This window comes from Paramormyrops kingsleyae, chromosome 14 (assembly GCF_048594095.1).
Source record: "Paramormyrops kingsleyae isolate MSU_618 chromosome 14, PKINGS_0.4, whole genome shotgun sequence".
Classification (NCBI taxonomy): Eukaryota; Metazoa; Chordata; class Actinopteri; order Osteoglossiformes; family Mormyridae; genus Paramormyrops; species Paramormyrops kingsleyae.
Genome location: NC_132810.1, coordinates 9,050,212 through 9,065,771, shown reverse-complemented (window position 1 = coordinate 9,065,771; position 15,560 = coordinate 9,050,212).

The following is a 15,560-nucleotide window of genomic DNA, read 5'->3' as shown; positions in this document are numbered from 1 at the left end:
AAGAAATGTGACGGGCTGAAGATTTCGTGCTAATGTGTTGCTAATGAGTTGATGCTAACATCTATCAGTGCACCACACGGTATTATCCAATTGGGATATTTTTGTACTTCATAGCCATTTTTTTAAAAAACCTTGTTAACTATGAGTTTTCCCCCTAACAGTGTTGAAAATCTGAGATTGACAAAGTCCATATGTGAATAAAAAAGACAAAATATTCATAGAAAGAGAGACACTTGCAGTACCATGCTGTTCTGAAGACTTTGATGATTTCAGTTCCTCATAAATTATGTCAAATGGATCATACCATTATTTTATGGAGAGGGGAAAGTGGTTGCATTATGGGGATGAATGAACACAAGGACAAGGGCAAACACTTCTGTATTATATAAGTCTTGTTCAGAGAAATTGTCTACTACATGAAATATTGGCATCTGAATTCAAAAAGTGAATTATGTTATTATCATAATGGTTAATTGGGACAGGCGAAATTCCAAATGGTCCAAGGAACAACAAATGTTCAAATAATTTTTTATTTTAATCTCTCTTCTACTGCACATTAAAAAACGCAATACTTTGATATGCAGAAGCTGATGTGTATTTTTATCAATTTTTCTGAAAAGTCTTATCAGTAGTATAGGACATCAGAAGTACTTAAACGGCACCAAATCCATAGAATGACCTGGAACATCACGCCATATTGTGGTCTTATTCTCCTTCTGGTCAAGACACCCCTGGTAAGGTCTGCATTTGGGGTTTGCAATCCCTCTTGTGTTTGTTTTCACCGAGCACTATAGTTTCCTGTCCCAGTCAGAAAGCTAGCATCTCAAAATAGTCCAGTGTGTGTGTGTGTGTGTGTGAAAGAGAGAGAGAGAGAGAGAGAGAGAGAGTGCCCTGCAATGGACTGGCACCCCATCCAGGGCATCTCCTTCCACATGCTCTGTGCTTCCTGGAGGCTGCGGTCTCCCTGTGATCCTGTACAAGAAAAGCAGTAATGCACGGATAGGTATGGTTTCACATTAAAATGTATTAAAATGAATGAATGTATTATTCTTAGATAAAAGCATGTTGTATGTGGGCTGGCATATCAGAGGCCTGCAGCCCCTTGGTAATCCTGGGCACTTAGCAGGGAACTCGCAGTCAGACGATGAAATGACCCATCAGGCTTTTTTAGTGCCTGCCATGCTTTTGAGGACAAGGGCTTCACAGCCGCATCTCCAAACGAATTGGCATGTTTGCGACAAAGCAGCCGAGGGCAAGGAGAGACAGCAGGAGACGAGCCAGGAGAAAATGACTTCTTTCAGCCCCTTATGCGTGCAGACCCTAAGGTGAGGGGAAGTGGCCGGCCGGCCTGCAGTGCACGGCAGCCACCAGCAGAGGGCCTCTCTAAATGTGCTCAGCCTCGATTTTGAGTTTATCTGTCACTCTTTTGAATGTTTATCTGTCTTTGGAGTTCCAGCAAACTTTTGCTTCCTAGGGATTTTGGAGTTAATGAAAAAACAGTTAATGCAACCAGTGGGCTGGGACACGAGCGGTTAGATGTCAGGCCGTTCGGCCTCGCTCCGATGAAGATTCATTTTTGTCACTGACAGTCCTGGCTGTGTTAAGAGGGCTGTCTATGGATGAGATGCTGGGAGAGATGGCTTTGTGTGTTTGTGCGTGAGAGGGAATAGGAGTTTATTGGGCGACCAGACAAACACTTTTTGAATAATATCAGCGTTCTGTTGAATGCCCCATGCTGAGGTAATATTACTTTTCACCAGTTTTGTGCGGTTGGATGGTTATACAGCTGTGATTTTCTTGTCAAGGAATCAGCCAAGAATATAGCAGCAGACCTTTCATGAAACCCCTTCAAATCTGCAAAACTGTCAGGCCCAAATGTTTAACAGCACCCCTCTCATCCGTTGAAGTTATCTGAGCGTGCCAGCATGGCGTCTTGGCTCTGACCTGTTTCATACTGCAGAACAGTACAAAAATCCGCTTTTGAACAATGGATGGGTTCCGTCTTGGGCCCCTCAGTCCCCATGGCTTTAGCTGGGTTTGCTGCCGCGCTCCACCCGAAACAGAGAGCCCAACCGCAGGAAGGCTGTGCAGGATGCCTCAAAGGTCAACTCTGCTTTGGGCGTCCCAGGGGCAGGCAGGTCCTATCATGGCAGAGCAGTGCTGTGAAGAAGAGGCGAGAGAGAGAGAGAGAGAGAGAGAGAGAGAGACATGAAGAGATTTCTTCTGCTTAGATAACACCAGCATGCAATTGGAAAAAGAAAGACTTTTGTGTATGTGTGTGTGTGTGTGTGTGTGTGTGTGTGTATGTGTGCACAAAATGAAAAATTCCACAGTCTGATCTCAGATTAGGCTTTCCTTTAAATAGACCCTGACATTTCTCTCTCCCTCACAGGGGGTATTTTATTTTGGCCATTCTCCTCACCTGAAAGCTGCTTTTTATGCACACATGTTTATGCTGGATAGTTACTTCATCCCTGCATATTACTCATCATAGCGACCGTGCCCAGGCCCTTAGCAACGGCGGTGATGTGGTACCGTCCGCCACCCGCAGCGGGCCTGCTGGAAATGGGCTGCACGAAATGAAGCCGAGCTTCAGAGATCCTCTGTCTGCTCTTCTGTGAGCTGAGGCATGCTGGGCGTCTGACCTGCTGGGTCCTCCTACTACAGTCGGTGCTGATGCTTCAGGGGGATCTGAAGACACCTCATCCTGCTGCTTTGCTCTTATGGCGACCATCGCTCATGAGGATAGATTTACAGTAGATTAAATTCAAGCTAACTGGCTTTAGGGGGTAAACATGCTGCTCCTAAACCTCGACGCCACCGGCTGCTCTGCCTTCATGCGAGTGATGCTTAGCGTTACGCCTCCACATCCATCATCTGACACCTTAGACACCAGTGGTTCTGAGTCTTGGCTTGCTCCACCCCTACGCGCTCATCTAGAGGTACTGACATGTCTGCTTCTGAGGCTACCAGGCATTCAAGGTGCTTAACGGCCTTTTGTTTAAGCTCCCTGAAGAATTCCTGGTTCGATATAAACAGACAAAGCAGTGTCTGTTACGTGCCCAGCCAGGCTCCAGTCCTCAGAACATGCGAGTCTGACTGTTCAGGCTGCAGAGGCAGGGGAAGCTTCACTCACAGATACTCTATATGCACATTGTGGCCCAAACCAGGCCCACTGAGATGTATAAATTTATTTGCCTCCTGGAATGGTGTAGAGAGTACCATCATGGTATAATTACACTTTACTGTTATGGCTGTTCTAATGGAGACTGATAGGGTTGTTTTCTCTTATGGTTGTAGAGGTGTGTTCTCATCATTATGGTCAGGTGGTTCAAGGAGCCCAGGCTCTGGAAGACTGCATCACTGTGCAGTGACATCATAGATGTCAGCATGTGTTGGGATGGCTGTAGAACAGGAAGTGTCCCACTCGTACCCCCCCCACCCCTTTCATTCCCTTTTGAAGAACGTGGCAACAGCTGGGCCCCCGTGGTGGGATGAACTCGCTGTCCTGCTAATTAGTGCCATTGGAGTGACAGCCATTGTCTTTCCACAGATGGCTTGGCTTGTCTGATGGTGTGTGTTGTGGTGGGGGGGGGGGGGCGATCGAGGTTTGTGGTGAGAGAGGAATCAGTTTATTCCCACCATAACCAGTAACACTTCCTCACTCTCATGCTTATGAAAAAAAAAAAAAATCACATTAGCGTATTAGCAATTAGCACTGATTATGATGATAGAATCTTGGCTGTAGAAGGTTGGTTGCAAGGTGCAGGTAAGTTTATCCTGTTAACTTTCCTTGCATGTCTGATCGAGACCCTCCCCATTTAGCGTAATGGGAAACTTTCCATTGGCTGAAGAACCCATGAAGTATGATTTGAGACACTTTTAATCTCTTTTGTTTGATGTATGGGGAGTTTCCAGTAAGGCAGTGGCCTATAGATTTAGCTCTAGACTCTTTAGCTAGATGGGAAGCTGATGCATCCTTCTGGCACGAGTTCGTAAAAGCTTGGAGATGTAATTAATTAAACTGTTGTGACATGTAATTATCACCCAGTCTATAAGTTTTGCACTTTGTAATTCCTTAAGCACTGGAATCCATTTAACGGGAGTTTGACGCGGGATTACATTAACAGGATTTTAGTATTAGCATCTTTAACTTCTCGCTGTAGCGTTTTTTTGTATGTGATGCTGTTCACACACACACACACACACACACGCACACACACACACACACACACAGTTGTGAATGTGCAAGCCCTTATTATTGATGTGTTAAAAGAATGAATTGGAGCAATCAAAGCCATCTTAAGGTCTGTTAGGCCTACAATGAACATCTGTCCATCTGTTTGCCATCTTCCAACTGCTTCCTATTCAGGGAGCCCTGGAGGCCATTGCAGGCAGCATAGGACACCGTACACCCTGGATGTTGGTTCTATACCTGGTCTCACTCCACATATCAGGACAAATGCCAGTGTCTGAGTATATCTCACTTTCGACCTTGTTGATAAATTCTTTATTGGCCATTTACACAAGTACCACATCTCTTCGCCTACCCCATCTTGCGCTTCATAGCTTGGGGGGGGTCACAGCGCAGGGTCAGCCCTTGTGAGAGAGAGAGAGAGCCTTGGGGCTGGGGGTTAAGCAGAACAGTCACATGTCTGTGGGCCCTTGAGCAAGGCTGGGGGTCAAACCAGCGATCTTCTGATCACGGACTGATCTGCTGAGTCTCCTTGTTGGCACTCCAAAGGAATGCCACTTGTTTACTGACAGAGCAACGCGACCTCGTCTTTGAGCACTGGCGAGTCTGAATCACAGACCCGCTCGTGTGCTTTTCCATCTCTCGGGCCATACGGTATGTTTTTGTACTTTACATTCAGCCTGGGCTTTAGGTTCTGACACGGCGGCGGTGAAAAACGACCGAGTGGATACTTAATATGCTTATTTATGCTGTCGGAATGCATCTACACCTGCGGTACCAGAGCAACGGATTTAATGAGACAGCAGAACACGCTGGAAGTGCATTAGGAGGGACAGCGCTCCTTTCACACTTCATGATTTTGCTTCATGGCCACCCACTGAGGTTTATGTACTCACTCAGTACTCCGAGGCACTTCAAAAGGACTGCAAAGCACTATAAGGAAAAGTTAATTTCCATACTTTGCATTTTGATGGGTTTGGAGCCTTTGGAACTGGGCCAGTGAGAAGCCAGTGGTACCTTTACTGTAAGGTATTTCCTCTGAAACAACAACGACGTACTACTCCTGTGTAGCAGCTGAAAACGAGACAGCTTGTGCTTTTGTCATTTGATATGATGTCATGCAATCAAAACAATTTAGACATGTGATTATGTAGCACTAAAAAAAGTAGGGCCGGTATGTAGCTCATACTGTGATCGGAAGGTTGACGGTTCAAGTCTCTGCGTCAGCGGGGTGATTTCGACATTGGGCCAATAACCCCAGTTGCTCCAGGGATTGGCTGATCCTGCTTTTTTTTGGATAAAAAAATACGCGAAATAAATAAAAAAGTAAAAAGTGTTTATGCTGTATTCATATGAATTCATTTGGAAGACTGAAGGCCGTAAATGTAATATGTGTTCAGAAGAATGTGCATTGAATGTGAAACACGAGTTGATGTTACACCGCACCAGCATGCTGCTTGTAAATAAAATGAATGGTCTTCGCTTGACCCCGCCCCGTTCTGGGATGTCTGTACCATGCCATCATTTTACAGTTATGTGAATTTTTATTATAAGCCCTTAAGTGTTCACAAAGGGGGTGAAATCTGCCACCTTTCAGTGATTACTGTAGTTTGCTTTCGCACCTTGTGTCGACTTAAAAGCATCCCAAATGGTTCAGCTGGCCCATCCACGCCTCCACACTGGCTGCCTGCTGAGCGCCCCCAACGCCTCCTCACCTCTTACAATTTCATCTGTTCCTGTTCTCGTTTATAAAAGCTGCTGGGGTTTACAGCGCCTCCTGCTGGCAGGCCGGGGCAGTGCCGCCCGATTGCTGAGCAGGAATGTCGTAGATGCAACACATGTGTATGCACAGAAGTTCAATGAGTGTCTATTACAACTAACCATACATTTTAGTTTTGTTTTAGTTATTAACGTAAGTTTTGTTTGTTCAAACTTAAATAAATGACATACAATCAAAAGCACCGCATCAGTATTATAATGGGATTTCAGCAAAGAATTATACCTGCAGCGATTGTGTTTATCTGTGACGGAGGGACAAGCGTGCGATATTGCGGAAGAAATAAAACCAATCTTTGACACTCGATAGAATTCGATCGCATGAAGCGCAAACGGAGGCTGCTTATCGCTCTCACGTGCCTTCCGTGCGTGTTAACGAGGCCGCTTTGAGCGACATCCTGCAGTCGAAATTAATTTCTTTTATCGCAGTGAGAAGGCTTTGAAATTTCAATCACGCTGCCGCATATTCAGAGCGATTATGATACCGGCTTAAGACATTAAAGAGCCGTCAGACGGATTGGTGAAGGGGAATGACGTTATCCGAGCGACAGCATGTCGACGGGGAAATTCGCTTTCTCCGTAGCATGGATATCACCATTTGTGGGAAATTACTGGGCAAATCCCCTCATTCCTACAAATGTAAAACTCGATGGAGAGGCCTACAGCTTATTCCCCAGCGGCACTAATCCTAACACTGAGGAGGAGCCCGGGAAAAGGAAGCTTCTTCTCTAGTCGAAGTATTTTTTCCTTTGATGTGCTCGGTAGATGAGTGTATTACACCCACTCTGAGGTCAATAAAAAAAAAAAAAACAATGTAAAATTGAAATCGTAAACAGGGACGCTTGTGTAATGAAGCAGAACGGGAGAATGCAGCGGAAGTGCGCTCTCGCCAGACGGGTGTCGATGGAACAACGGCCCTGAGGCTCAGACACGACAACGACAACTGATGCAGTGTAAGCGGAAAGGTGCGCTCCTCACTGGGGCTGCCCCCCCTCACTGCGTTGTCACTCGCGGAGCCAAAAAATCTTGATTTCTTTTAGATGTGAGCTGTGGTTCTCTGCCTTTCCCTTGTGTGGGTATGAAGACCGGCTAGAAACAGCAATTGTGGTGTTCGGCTAGTTTGTATTTTTTTGTAGTTAGGCGAGGAAAAAAATTCTATTCATAGTGTGACAACGGCACTCACGCGTGGGGATAGCTAATAATGTTAGCGGAAGCGACTTAAATAGTCGCGCTAGCTGAATGTGTGACAGCGTGTCCCCCTGTACTCTTACTATGGGAATCTGGGAATGACTCACCGGCACTGAAGTCACAATTAAGTGAGACTTAACGCGGCCGTTGACCCTGTGAGTTGAAACCCGGAAACATCACCATGGTAACCTCATTCTGGCGACGGCGATTAAGTCGGAGGATGGGAGGCGTGGAATCGGAGACCTGGCCGGGGGTCAGGGCTCACAGAGAGGGAAATGTTCAGAAAGCGGGGCTGGTTCAGAGGAGCCCGATTTGCCGCTCCACCTCCTAACCCCGACGGTAAACAGGGCTGGGGCTTAGAGGTCCCAAAATCCTCTGCCGATAGATTTCCTCTCATCGCTGAAAGCTTTTGAAGCACAATCTCTCAGACTCAGGGGAGCTGCCATCTTTGCCAGGACCTTCTGGGTTCCTTCATATGCTTTTCTGCTTCGTTCTGGCAAGTGGAGGTTTCACACGAAGTCTGCTCTGAATGTATGGTGGTAGTTCTGGGTTTGGGTTTGTGTTCTGCTGGCCAGATTCCTCATGCCCTGTGAAATGGGGGGGGGGGGGGGGGATGGGGGCGGCGGCTGAAATGCCATGCCACCCCCCCCCCCCAAACCCTCCCAAAACTGTATAACCCTAACCCTAACCCTAACCTCTAAAGCAGGGGTGCCCAACTCCAGTCCTGGGGGGCCGGAGCCCTGTGCAGCTTAGTTCTTTCCCTGTTCCACCATAAATGATTCAGCTCAAGAGCTGTGTGGTAATTAGCACAAGGAGTTGAATCAGGTGTGTTAAATGAGGGGAAACCAAAAATGTGCAGGGCTCTGGCCCCCCAGGACTGGAGTTGGGCACCCCTGCTCTAAAGGTTATCATGGCAGAGATAAACCTGGCCCTAATTCAACCTGTCTCAGCTTTTCAGACACCTGTCCTGCTTTTCTTCAATCAATCCCCCCACCCTTGGTTTGCCTCCATTCAAGATTAAAGGTCTTTATTTGCCTATCAGCACACAGGGATTATTATTTGCACCATCTAGCCAGTAACACATAGCAGTCAGCTGAATCAGACAGCACAAAACACCACGAAGACACTTACAAATATCAAAGTAGACATATGAATAGGTACTGTAGAGGTATGTAATTATGGAATAAATAAAAAATAACAGAACAAAAGGCTAAAACAAGAGTTATGGCTACATACATTATAAATATATGAGATTCCTTTGTCAGTGACCTCTCACTGAAGGCTTTGCTGGGACAGAGATTCGCCTTTTCCGCACAGGGTCTCCAAACTCCAGTATGGTGATAGAAAGTGTTCTGTTTTTATTCTTTTGTTCCACCAGGCCACGTCTGAAACATGTGTCGGGAGGAGGGGGGGGGGCAGCTCAGTGAGAGGTCGACCCCCCCTGCTGCTGTTCCACCTGACTTTTCCCCTGCTTCCTTCTAAGGTCTCGCTACACGCGGAGGAGCAGATGGAGTGATAAAGTGCATTCAGCGAACCGCCATTACTGCACAGAGCAGCAAACCAGTCACGTCTACGGCCCAGGAGCCTGGTGAAACCCCCCGCCATGTGAGGTGTAATCACATCATGTTTGGGGGGTGAGCCCTTGCAGTAAGTCATGGCACCCCCTGAGGTGCTTTACAGCCATGTGCTACACCACATATGCTGCACTGAGGTTTGTGTACACACTGAGCTCCCTCCTGTGTCACTGCATCACTGCCATTAAGTGCCCCAGTGTTTTTCAACGGGCAGCATCTTTGTTGAGCAGTCTGCAGTCTCTCTTTTTTTTGGTCTTGGTTCCTTTAGGAAGTTCAAAGATCAAAGAGTCTTTAAGCAGTTGCCCACACCTCCTCCTGTCTCCGTCTTCCAGTGCATAACTGCTGGAGTCCTAATCTATGACCTGTGAGTGTTTGATAAAGGATGCCAATAAATGGGCAGGAATTGGGGGAAACGGAGGAGCAGCTAACACAGGAGCTGTAGGACAGAAAACACAGTGTTTTGCTATCTGGTACCTGACTGACATATGTGATAGAGCCCTATGGCCCCAATCCTCAAACAAGTGTGTTGATGCAAAGCATTGTGGGAAATGCAGTACAGGACTCTCTTTAAAAATATTTCAATGAGGGGCCTTGGGAGTATTATGCTTTGAGTCATACCTAATAAAAGTTAATGCAAGTCACTGTCTCTGTGCACCTCTAAAGATATTAATGGTCATTTATCTTGCATCTAGATTTCCCCACATCATCCTAATAGACCCTGTTGTTGCCCTGCATGCCGGCTGTGGTCCCTGGTTTCTCTTCCCGGAAAACAGGTCAGCGTCTGGGTCTCGGCGGATGCCTTTGGAGCCGAGCACTGGCCTGCCGGCTTCCTGGCCTTGCTGTGCTTCCACCCGACTGCGAGGCAGCATAGCTGCCTCAGAGTTGATGCATCTTTTTGAAGGGCTGCTTCATCTTGGGTTCATCGCCGGGTAACGGAGAGATGCAGGAGCCGGGAAATGAGCGTTTGTAAAATATGGATGAAATCTAACAGTCAGCCAGTCCTTTTTACTCTCCCCTCCCACCTTACGCAACGTCGACAGAGAGAGATATGTGAACTGCTTGCTGAATCTGAGTTTGACAGAATGTTAGGGATGCCAGCTGAGTTCTGATTGTTGTGCCGGTCTGCTGGATCGCTAGGGCCCTGTATTGCCAGAACAGTAACATGCCCCCCCCCTCATCCTCCCCCCATCCGTAAGGGCTGGCCAGCTCCCATTTAATTTCCTCCCCTGTCCCCTCACCCCTGCACTAAGCAATTTGCCGTGGGTTGATCTGAATTTTTTTTAAAAAGAGTGCTTTCAGAAAATAGCGGGGGCGGTTTAAGTCACAGTCTCACATCGATTTAACCAGCATCCCTTTAACCAGTGCCTCCCACCCTGCCCCATGTATCAGCCGACAGCCCAGGCCTTCTTCGTAGATCCATGCCGAATTGCTCTTTCCCTGGACACGGACACCCTACTGAAATGTCACGGCCGTTATGTTTGACGCATTGCCGTCAGCCGCTGTCTGTCAGGGACGCGAGTGGGGGATTCCCGTAGCCCCCCGGTCGGCGATAAGCAGCCTCGCAGGCAGCACGGCCCGCCTCGGCGCCCAAGACTTTACCGCGGCTGAAATACAGATCCCTGCATTTCACGAGGAAGTGTGGAATGCTAAAACAACACGGGCGGCAAACGGAGAAAAGTCCGCGGCCGTGTTTCGGAAAGACGGGGGTGTTGCTGTCATGAGGAGCCAGCTGCACTGTGGGCTGTAGCCCTTACTCACATTTGCACGGGTGAATATGAGTCAGACGCTGCTCTCTCTGCATCCTTTTGTTGCTTAATATAATGTTAGTGACACTTGTGTATCTCTCATGAACACCTCCCGCTACTCACGAGCATGTAACCTTAACCGCCATGTCACCTGGTGACTCTTGGGGAACTCTTTGTCACCCAAAGAAAAGCTGCAGCCGGCATAAAGAAATGACAACAGAACCCTCAAATATTTGTTCCCAGTGAGATGGAGAGAGGCTTTATCAGATGCGTTAAATGCAGCAAGGCGTCCACCATGCTGGTTTGGGGAGGGGCTCTCTGAACTTAGCTGTTCTTGTTTGATTGGCAGTCTGTTTGATGGATGTGTCCTTTGTCCAATGAGAAATGTGTTTATATTTATGGTTCTTGCTTTCAGCCAGGTGTCACCGTGAAGATGGAGTGCCGTAATGAGTAAGTCGTTGGCAAATTAAATTTATGAAACTGATTTGATTTGTTATTTTCTGGTCGTTATCCTCTGTCTTAGCTGTTGCAAGCAACAGAAACATTAGCAATTACATTAATATGATGAATCACTGCAGATCCAAAAGGATGGTCATTTTCTGGTGTTGTTTTGTGCTGTATGTCACAGTATTTCATAACAAAATCAGTTCTTCAGGCTGATTAAAACACTTTTTAATAAAATTTACTCTGGGTAATTGACACGACAGTGACGCGATGTACAGTTTGTCATCATTGCATGTGGCTTTCAGTAGTGTTCATCTGTCCTGTGGTATGATGCAACTGGAAAGTTTTCCAACACGAATAGTCCTTGATGGCTCGGGTGAGGATGACATCAGCGTTTAACTGTGGAACATTCCGGGACAATATGAAAAACATGTACGTTTATATTCTCTGGGTCAACATAAACACTACATGCATATTCATCAGTATACACAGCTTGAATGTTTAAACTGTGAGAATAATGCAGAATTATTTGATTACTAGATACTGGCCTTAGGATAACATTCTTTGGTGTTATCCACCACTGCAAGCCTCTTATGAAAATACGTTTATGAATCAATGGATGGATGGATTATTTGCATCAGATCCACTGCTATATCACATTGCTTGCTGTAGTCCTGGGTGGGGGTTTATACATTTAACATGGTCTCATCTGTGAGCAATATCAGATGGTGGACTCACTCATGGTCAAGGTGCGTGACCTTGAGGAGTAACTGGCTCTCATCCAACACCACACAGAGTTAGATGAGATAGTTAATAAGCCTTTTAGGGAGATACTGTGTACGTCACAAACGGGAAAGGGGGAGAATGAAGAACAGAGAGTTTTGGGCCACTGTAAGTCACAGACGTAAGAAAGGGCGTACAACCTTTACAGAGGCAGCATCACCTGGACTGACTGTGTGAAACTGCTTTCAGGTGCTTCCAGATTTAGAGCTGGAAGAGACTAGGGAGGCAGGTGAAGCCTTGGGCACCGAGAAGACACCTCCCCCAAGGAATAGGGGGTTGCAGAGGCGGACATTTCAGGTCCAGAAAGTAAAAATCCAAACCAGGATTTTGTTTCAACCAACCAGTTGAGTATAAAGAGTCACAGTCACAGAGTACTCAACTGGTTGGTTGGAACGAAATCCTGGTTTGGATTTTTACTTTCTGGACCTGAAATGTCCGCCCCTGGGGGTTTGTGGTAGTTGGGGATTCAGTTATTAGAGGTGTAGACAGTTATGTGTGCACCCAGGTCCCGTACTGTGTCTTGCCTGCTGGTGCACGAGTAGGGGACCGTCTGCACAGGCTTTAGGCCCCAGTCTGGGTGTATCCAGCGGCCGTGGAGCATGTTGGCACCAACAATATAGGCAACGGTAGGAGGGCTGTCCTGCAGGAAAAATGTGTAGAAGTCACAGATAAGCTTAGAAGCAAAACGTCCACAGTGGCATTTTCTGGAATACTTCCCGTGCCATGCGCGAGCCAGGCTAAGTTAGCTGAGATAATGAGATTAAAGGCTTGGCTCAAAGGGTGGTGTAGGAAAGAGGGCTTCAGGTTTGTGGGGCACTGGAGGACCTTCTGGAACAGGTGGGACCTGTTCAAGCCGGATGGGTTTCATCTGAACCAGAGGGAAACCAGTGTATTGAGGAGGTGTATGTGTAGAGTAGTTAAGGAGAGTTTAAACTATGGGCAGGGAGTGTAGTTAAGAATATAAATTGAGAGAAGATAGAAAGCACCAAATAATAATGAAAGTGGGCACTGTAAAACGTGTGGTAATCATGGGTGAGTTTAATTTACCTGTGATACAGTGGGACATAGTTTCTGGCTCTACTGAAAATGAACTTGAGATGGTGGAATTGGTACAGGATTGTTTTTTTCTTACTCAGTTTGTTAAAACCGCTACCAGGGGAGAAGTCATTATCGATCTTGTTTTCTCTAATAAAGAGGATAAGATTGGAAAATTTGGGGTTATAGAACCACTTTACAGTACTGATCATAACATGGTTAATTTTGAGGTTAATTTTAGTGACTGAAGAGCAAAGTCCAAAACAGAAATATTCAGTGTTAGGAAGGCTAACTTTGATGGTATGAGACTGAAACTAGAAACTGTAAACTGGATGGAGTTCAAAAACAAAATTATTGAAGTGTCATGGGAATTGTTTAAAAGCACATTACACTGCAAGCACAAGAGGACTTCATACTTGTTTCCAGCAAAACAAAATCTAGGAAACTGCAACCAAGGTGGTTTACTACTGAAATTAAGAATAACATCAGGAGGAAAAGAGATCTGTTCTACAAATGGAAAATAATTAATGATGTCAGGATAAAGCAGGAGTATCTAAGTCTATACAGGTTGATTTAAAAAATAATATTCCTTTCAATTTTGAGACTCAGGATAAGACACTCCTTGAGTGTCTTGTCTGTTGTCTCAGTGTATGTTTCGACTGCGGTGAGTGATGTCTCGTTGAGGGAGTCAATTTACTTGCAACTTTACTTGGTGGTTGAAGGGTGCCCACAAGGTGATAGTCCTCTGGTCATGATGACTTCAATGCAACCACTGGCACTGACAGGGTTGGCTATGAGGATTGTGTCTGTCCCCACTGGTCGGGAGACAGGGGTAAAAGTGGCTCTATGTTCCTTGACTTTGTGGAAGGTCAGGGGCTGTGGGTCGCTGGATCCTGATTCCAGTGCCCTGAGCTGCATCGTTGGACTTGGTACTCCAATATTGGTGGAAGGAGATCAACCATATCCTCATGGACAGACGCTGGAGGCTCCAGCAGAACTGCAGGGTCTACAGAAGTGCCCAGTTTGTGAATTCTGACCACAGAGTTGTTGTTGCTACTACTGAAGATTCAGCTTAGATCCAGTAGGCTATCACCTACTAGGAGAATGAGGCTGGACTTCAGACTCCAAGATCAAGCTGTTTCTGATGAGTTTCCACGCAGTTTGTGTGAGACTTGGGTGCGACTACTGACTCTAATGTGATGTAGGATACCCTCCGTGATTAAACCCCGAAGGTTGCCAAGGGTTGTGTTGGTGTTGCCAGTGTTTCCAGTAGGAGGTGTTTCATCTCGCAGAGCACCTTGGATATTAACAAGAGGAGTCGCAGCGCATGACTTGGTGTCAACTCCAGTCTGTACCGGGAACAGAGAAGGATGGCTGTGAGGGCTCTGAGGGTAGATATGGAGGCGTTTGTTAGACGAATCTGTGAGCAGGTGACACACCATCTGTGATCTAGTAACCCATGTCCTGCTTACAGAGGAATCGAAACATTACGCACATCTGAATCTGTTCCTCGGAGACTTGTAGTCAGGGCGGGTGATGGAACAGTCCTTACGGATGACACTGCAGTTGTTACCTGCTTGGCCGGCTACTTTGAGCAGTTGTTTAAAGCTGACCCTCCAGGTAGGATGTTGGATATCTCTGGGTCCACGGTTCTTGAAGATGATCTTCCGATCAATTTGGAACCACTCAATCTCACTGAGATTGCACAGGTGATGAATCAGCTGGGGATAGGGAAGGTCTTAGGGATCTGTGGTATCTGGCGTGAACTTCTCCAGGCTGTCCTCCTGGCATTGCAGGCTATCTTTGCTTCCATTTGGGAGTCAGGCGTCATCCCAACTGACTGGAAAATGGGACTGTCTGGAAAGGGAATGGTGATCGCCTATATTGCAGCAACTATAGGGGGATAACACTGCTTGCAGTGCCGGGTAAGGTCCTTGCTAGGGTCATCCTGAACAGGATCCATGATCACTTTCTTATCTATCACTGACCGGAGCAGTCTTCCATCAACCGTATCCTGGCACTGAGGGTTCTCATTGAGCGCAAGTGTGAATATCGACAGAGGTTCTTTGCAGCCGTTGTCGATTTCTGTAAAGCATTTGACTCAGTTGATCGAGTTGCCCTGTGGGACATCCTGAGACTGGGTATTGGGCAGGGTCGTGTGGTCCAGCAGCTGTGGGGCGTCCATTGGTGAAGAAAGATTTACCTACCTCGGCAAAAAAATTCATGTCTCTGGTGACTCTTCCTATGAAATCAGCAGACGGATTGGAAGAGCATGGAGGGTAATGAGGTCACTGGAAAGGGGTATTTGGCGATATCCTTGCAAGACGATGAAGGTCCAAGTCTTTAGAGTCCTGCTGCTTCCTGTCTTGCTGTATGGCTGTGACACATGGACGCTATCCAGTGAGCTGAGACTAAGACTGGACTCCTTCTGTACTGTGTCTCTTTGGAGAATCCTTGGGAACCGCTGGTCTGACTTTGTGTTGAATGAGAAGTTGCTAGAGGAGTCCCCAATGAGGCACATTACCTGCATTGTGAGGGAGCATCAGTTACGGCACTATGGCCATGTGGCGCGTTTCCATGAGGGTGATCCAGCTCACAGGATCCTCACTGTTGGGGACCTAAGCGGCTGGACCAGGCCAAGGGGGACGCCCACGTAACATCTGGCTTGATGGCAGATGGATGGCCATTTCCGGAGGGTGGGACTGGACCGTGTGTCTGCCTTGGGGGTTGCTGGCCAGGATCCCAAGGAGTTTCGCCGTGCGGTGGGTGCGGCAACGCACTGCACTAGCACATGCTCCCCAACCTGCTCTGACCTGACCT